Consider the following 6,384-nt stretch of genomic DNA (forward strand, 5'->3'; position numbering starts at 1 on the left):
AACATATAATATTTCTATATTATATTTGCCATATGGAAAAATTAATTGGTCATGAATATTTTCCCATGGCAGGCACTGCAGCACATAACAATGGTTACAAGAGCTATTATATATTTATTATATAATAAAGTTGTGGTAATCACAATTAGAATTATTTTGTGTTAAAATTGACCAGAGAGCCTCTCTTTCTTAGTGTTCTGGAAAAAAGTAGGTTAACTTCACCAAAACTTTGTGGAAGATTCCTTTGCAGCTTCACAGTTGATGTTTGTTAAAGCAAACCATTCTGTTACATATTGAAAATAAATTGTATCTTCCCCAAAATTGTAACCCTCATTCTTTGAATAGTGAATGGATTTTTCTAAAAATTTATGAGAATAGGTTAACTCTTGGGGAGTTAAAATTAGTTAAAAGACAAGCTATCTAAAGAAATTTAATACCTAAATCAGATCATTTAGACTTATTTTATGAAATCTAACTTAAACTCTGATTTTTATGGGTCTGAAATGTGAGGTTTGGGGATAATCACAACCTCTGTGCAATGTTTTTAAATCTTAACCTTAAATCCTATTTAACATAATCTTAATCTTAATTAACATAATTTTAATCTGGGAAGCTTTGGTTTATTCTGTTTGTATTCTACAAGGAAATATTCACAAATTGGCAACATTGTGCAATGAATTTTCTATTCTGTTATTAAAAATAAAATATTTTGAAGTAGATGATTCAGCACAGCAGATACATTTTCTTTAGATTACATCTTTTTTGCTAGTTGTTCTTTTTGTCTATTTTTAAACAATTTTTTCAACATCTCACAACTCGTAAAAGAGCTATGTAAAAGAATTTCCTTTTTCTATACAAGGTTTCAAGATTCTTAAGACTAGCTTTGTTCTCCATCTGAACAAATGACAACATTTATGAACTGATATACAAAAGAAAAATTCTGAAAACATAATTTTGGATTGGTCAAAAAAGATTTTAACAAAATCATTTTGAAATATTGTTTTCATTTTGCCTTTGAAAAATTATATCTATACCTTATATATACAGATGGTATATATATAGAAAATAAAACATTTTGAATGAAAAGTCATTTCAAAACAAAAAAATCAAATATACTTTTGAAATTATTGATACAGGAAGTTTTGGTATTGTTAGAATTTTTAAAAATGTTTTTTTTCTTAAATGAGATGTAATCTCTTCGATTTTGAGTTTTGCTCCATTGACTGGGAGGCCTGTTGAAGGCGTTCAGTCCCTGTTTCGGTGACATTCGTTGTGGACCCAGGCATTCAAAAACTGAGAAATTCAAGGAATTTGAGAAGTCAAGAGACCAAACAGAGTAGGACGTGAGAAGGCTGTCACCATCCTTCCCAAAAACACCTTCCCAAATAAACACGTTAGCTAGGGACAAGCATTCAAAAAGCCTGAGCCTGAACTGATTCAATCTTTGCAGGTTAGTCTAACTTGCCTAAGTTGATCTGGTTTCCAACTGAACAGACCAAGGAAATGCAGGGACATGCCTGCAGTGGCTCAGGCTAGAAGCTAGGGGGTGCTAGAACAGCCTTCCTTTCCATCCCAGTGCTGAGCTCATGGGGGCATGGCCAGGCCCTGGCAGGATGCTTTGATCAAGGAGGGGTCACCTCCCCACACAGCAGCCCAGCAGGGAATTGATAACAGTGTTTATCACCCCATTAAGAAAACAAAGCGACATTACCAGCTACCCATTGATTCTCCCTTTGTCCTGCCACAGCACAGACTAGCCAGCATGTGGTCTGCTAGCTAATGCTGAGGTGTCTGTAAGGCAGTGGGGATGGGGAGGAGAGGGGTGGGGAGCAGGCAGATGCCTGCAGTCTGTGCCAGAGCTCTGGCCAGGGAGCAGTGGGGAGGGGCCAGCTCTGCTGTGGAGCAGAGAGCTTTGTCCAGCCCAGAGAGCATACTGGGATGCTGGGGGTGTCTGGTTTATCTTAAACCAGCAAGGGGTCTGGGACAGACACTGCATAAGCCAGTTTGACCCAAATCAGTTGAATCTGATACTATATTCAACCAGGTTTATCTTAAACTGGTTTCAGCCATTTTCAAACTGGTGTATGTGCACTGAACATCTGTTTTGTTACAGGTTTAAACCAGTTTTTGATCACTTAAACTGGTTTATATGTAATGTCTGTCCCTATCCCTTGTTTCTGACCCAGTAGTGCAACAACCAGGCTTCAACCTTCCATGGAGCATGCGGACAACCCTTAATAGGATATGCACTGGACATAGCCAGTGTGGCCACCTGGCACCTAAAAATCTCACCTGGCTATGACTGCAGAAACCCTGACCAAACCATGGGGCATACAATAATATCTTGCCTCAGATACAAGTTTAAGGGTGACATCCTAGAGTTACACTCTCTTTCCAGCAGGGCACTGGTCTGGTAGGGGAATTTGGAATTAAAACTGTGATTATAGCTTTTGCTCCTAAAGCTATATGAAAGAAAGAAAGGAGGAGGAGATGTTAGTGATATTGATATGATTTTGCAAAGCAAAATGATTACCACAGTCTGCACTCTCCAATGAAAAACATTGAAATATGAAGTGTCTCTGACCAGCCATAATTACAGGGTGCTGTTAACACACTATTCTTTCACCTGAAACAATCAAGATGATCATCTTTGCTGTGCGTAGTGACTGATACGCTTCCACTTCCCATCCTCTGCAGCTGGGCATTCGTTTATCAAGTGTGCTGCTGGTTGCAACTTAGCCAGTTTGCCACAAGGAGGAGATAGTGAGTTTGCATTTAAGGTGTGAATATTATATATATTATTTTTTATGTATATTTTTCCCCCCGCCTGCCTATGGCCACATTAAGGTGTGAATATTATAAGCAGGTGATAGCTGTTTTACTTGAATAAGGACTGCAGGCTTGAACCAGAGGAAGGGTGAGAGGGGAAAAAATATGAATAATTGCTGGTACTTTGTTCTAGAGGTATGTTGGTGCAGTGTTTTGTTGGTGCAATGATGTATCCCACATATCTTCTCTGGTTCTCACCTGTTCTTACTTATGGTCCCAATAGCCAACTGTTTGGATTTTTTTTCCTCATTTGTGTGGCATACTTTAAATTGTGCCCATGCCCTTATGGTGAGTGAATTTGGACCATTGCTATGTGATGTATTTAGGACTGGGCTACACACCAGCATTTAAATAACCATGTCTGCTATTGACCTGGTGTGACTCTGGCCTGTGTGTGCATGCTTTTGTAGGTTGTAGTGGTGGTGGCAGTACTCCTTCCAGGGTCCATTATGCCATTGTTACACAAAACAAGCTCCCAAAGAATTTGCAAGCCTGTTTCTGTTTTAACTGTGCTTGAATCGGTTGTGCAAGTACTGAAATAAAAGGCTTTTATCCTGCAACAAGAGGGTCTACACTCTGAATTTTATGAAAACAACAAAGGCTGTGATTAAACCTAATTTTGGGTAGACATATAAAGGAAGAGGTGAACCAGAGGCATGAGACTGGAGCAAATCATGCCAGGGTGGACACAGATAAATCTGTATATTCAAAAGTGTGAAGAACCTCAGGTTCTGCATTCAAAGGCAGGCATTTGAAAGCCTGGTAAATTTAGCCCCTTTTTCCCTTGGGGTAAATTTGCCATTATTGGAGCAGGCAAAAGTGCTTTTAGGTGTTGTATCATGTTCACAGCTTTTTAAAGTCAGGACAGCTTGACTTGCTCATTCATGTGTCATGGTCTGAGGACTTTCTTTTCCTTCTTTTATTCCTTCCTTTAGTCTCTTCACATTAGCACTTACTTAGAAACTATTAAGAGACTAATTCTGTGTTGTCTCACTGCTGTTGCCTGGGCATATAGCAATTGGGAAATAGACATCATCCTTTTAAACATTTGCAGTACAAATCCCATCATGTATATGAGACACCATTTATTAGTACAGTTCTGGCAGTTGTCTTTCTATTTCCAAGGGGTGTAAGTGATGCAAGAGTCCAAGCTTTGTTGACTTTTCATGTGAAAACGTGAGCGCCTAACAGTTAATTTATAGTGGCTCATATAGTAATGTGATGAGTGGTTTAATAAAACAGACTCTAAGGGCATGTCCAGATGTGCATGGACGTTTGGTTCTCCTAGGACAAGTAGCAGCGGTGCACTTTGTGCCGCTGCTACTTGTCCCTGGGCTGGGGAATGCTCATGCCACGCATGCTTTGGCAAGCAGCAAGTTGCTCTTGGTTGGGTAGGGGAGGCTGGGGCCAGCTGGCTGGCAGTGCAATGGCTCTGGGCGGTCTGGCTCTGCTTTTCAGCAGCATGTGCTGGCTGAGTGTGTTGTTCCATTTTTTTTCCGTTTTTTTTTTACCCCTGGATATCCTGCGGAAAAAAACCCGGGCACAGCGCGTGCTTGACCAACACACCCTTGCATCACGGAGAACACTGGACTGTGCGGTATGTGGTGCTGCAAACGTGCTGCAAACTTACCACATGACTGTGCTCATCTGAACATGCCCTAAGGGCCTGCCAGTGCTGAGCCCTGGGGAATGCTAGCCTATCACCCAATCACAGCAGCAGGAGTCTTTCCACGGCCTCACATGGGCTGTGGGACAGACAGTAGAGACACAACAGCCCCTTGCATTTCCTGGGGGGGAGCCCTGCATCATTTGGACCTGAATTGCCAGCTGGGAGTCATCAACTGAGTCATCAGCCTGGGGCTAGCCAGAGGGCTGCGCTTGACCTCCTGAGCCCTTGCTGTTGTGCCTACAGGTGTAAATCCTGTCTCAGGAGTACTCTCAGACAGGCCCAGTATCCCCAGTCCAGTGGTCCTGTCCTATGCCCCTCATCCAGCATTTGGGTGCCTGTTTAATGTACTCAAGGATTTGGATTCAATCAAAGCCTCTCTGTTTATTTAATGTCTTGAATGGCAACAAGCAGGGTCCTGTGGGCTTGGATGTTAGACAGTGAAGACATGCTTAAATCACTTACACTTGACAATGCTCAGGGTAAGTGGCCCCTGCCAACCCGGCCTGCTCTTCAACCCCATGGGGCTTTTCAGTGGAGGTGCCATCCTAGGCAGCAGCCTTTGCAAGACAAAGGAGAGGTGGGGGAGAACCTGTGGAGCTGGGTCTGGCTAATGAGAGAAAAGGCACCATTTAGGTATAGGTACAAGAGAACCCAGGCAATCCTCTCCTCACATGGCAGCCTGGTTGTCATGTCAAATGGGCTGGTGTAAATCTGGAGTAACTCCACTGAAATAATTGGGCCCAGATGCTGTTCTCAGTTATCCCACAGTCACTGAAGTAATGAGATGGGAGCAGCTGTAAAGGAGTTAAGGTGTTTCCCTGCAGCAAGCTGAGGGCCACCTTTCCAGATGAGGCTGAAATTGGTTGTTTATTCCCAATTCCCAATTCTTTATTCCTGGTTCCTTATTCCACATCCTAAAGAGAGAGAATTTCTCTCTCTCAGAATTGGCACCCTGGCACAGACAAACTGTGCTTTGGGCTGGGCAAGTCTCTGGCCAAAGATGTCCGAGAGAGTCCCCTAGTGGTACAGAGGCAGTGTGGGGTGGCCCAAAAAAGATTTTCAACCATAAATCCAGCCCAAGACGGTTCCTTATTCAAGCCCATATACTTAGTACAGTGGGCATGGTGGGGCTGTCAGTTGGCAGCACTTTGGGCTGGGCAAGACCCTGGCCAGAGTTGTCAAGGAGAGTCCCCTGGTGCCACAGAGACGTGGTATGACATGGCCCAAAAAGGATTTCCAATCATAATCTCAGCCCAAAACCAGTTCCTTATTCAAGCCATTATACTTAGTACAGTAGGCATGGGGGGCTGCCAGTTAGCAGCCTGGCACGAACAAACTGCACTCTGGACAAGGCAAGACTCTGGTCAGATGTGTCTGGGAGAGTCTCCAGGTGGCACAGAAGTATACTGTGAGGTAGCCCAAACAGGATTTCTAGCCATAATCCCAGCCCCAAAAAACAGTTCCTTGTTTGATTATATTTAGTACAGTGGGCATGGGTGCTGTCAATTGGCAGCCTGGCTTGGCCAAACCATGCTTTGAGCCAGGCAGGACTGTGATCAGGTTTCTTTGGAACAGTCCTCCAGTGGCATTGACAGGAAATTTGGGATGGACCAAGAAGTATTTTGCCCCATAATCCCATCCTAATCTGACCTTCATTTAGGGCTCTGTATTTGATGTGGGATATTATTTTAAATATTAATTAGTACATATGCATAGCTAATGAAATTCTCTCTCTTTAGAATGTGTAATTCATTAATAACAAGCTTTTATTCAGTATAGTTTAGCTTTGAAAAAAGGAACCAGGAATAAAGACCCGGGAAGAAGGAACTGGGAGTAAATAACCGACTTCAGCCTCATCCCCTCCAGTGTGGAGGGGGCTCAGGATC

Source organism: Alligator sinensis, unplaced genomic scaffold (genome assembly GCF_000455745.1).
Source record: "Alligator sinensis unplaced genomic scaffold, ASM45574v1 scaffold675_1, whole genome shotgun sequence".
Lineage (NCBI taxonomy): Eukaryota > Metazoa > Chordata > Crocodylia > Alligatoridae > Alligator > Alligator sinensis.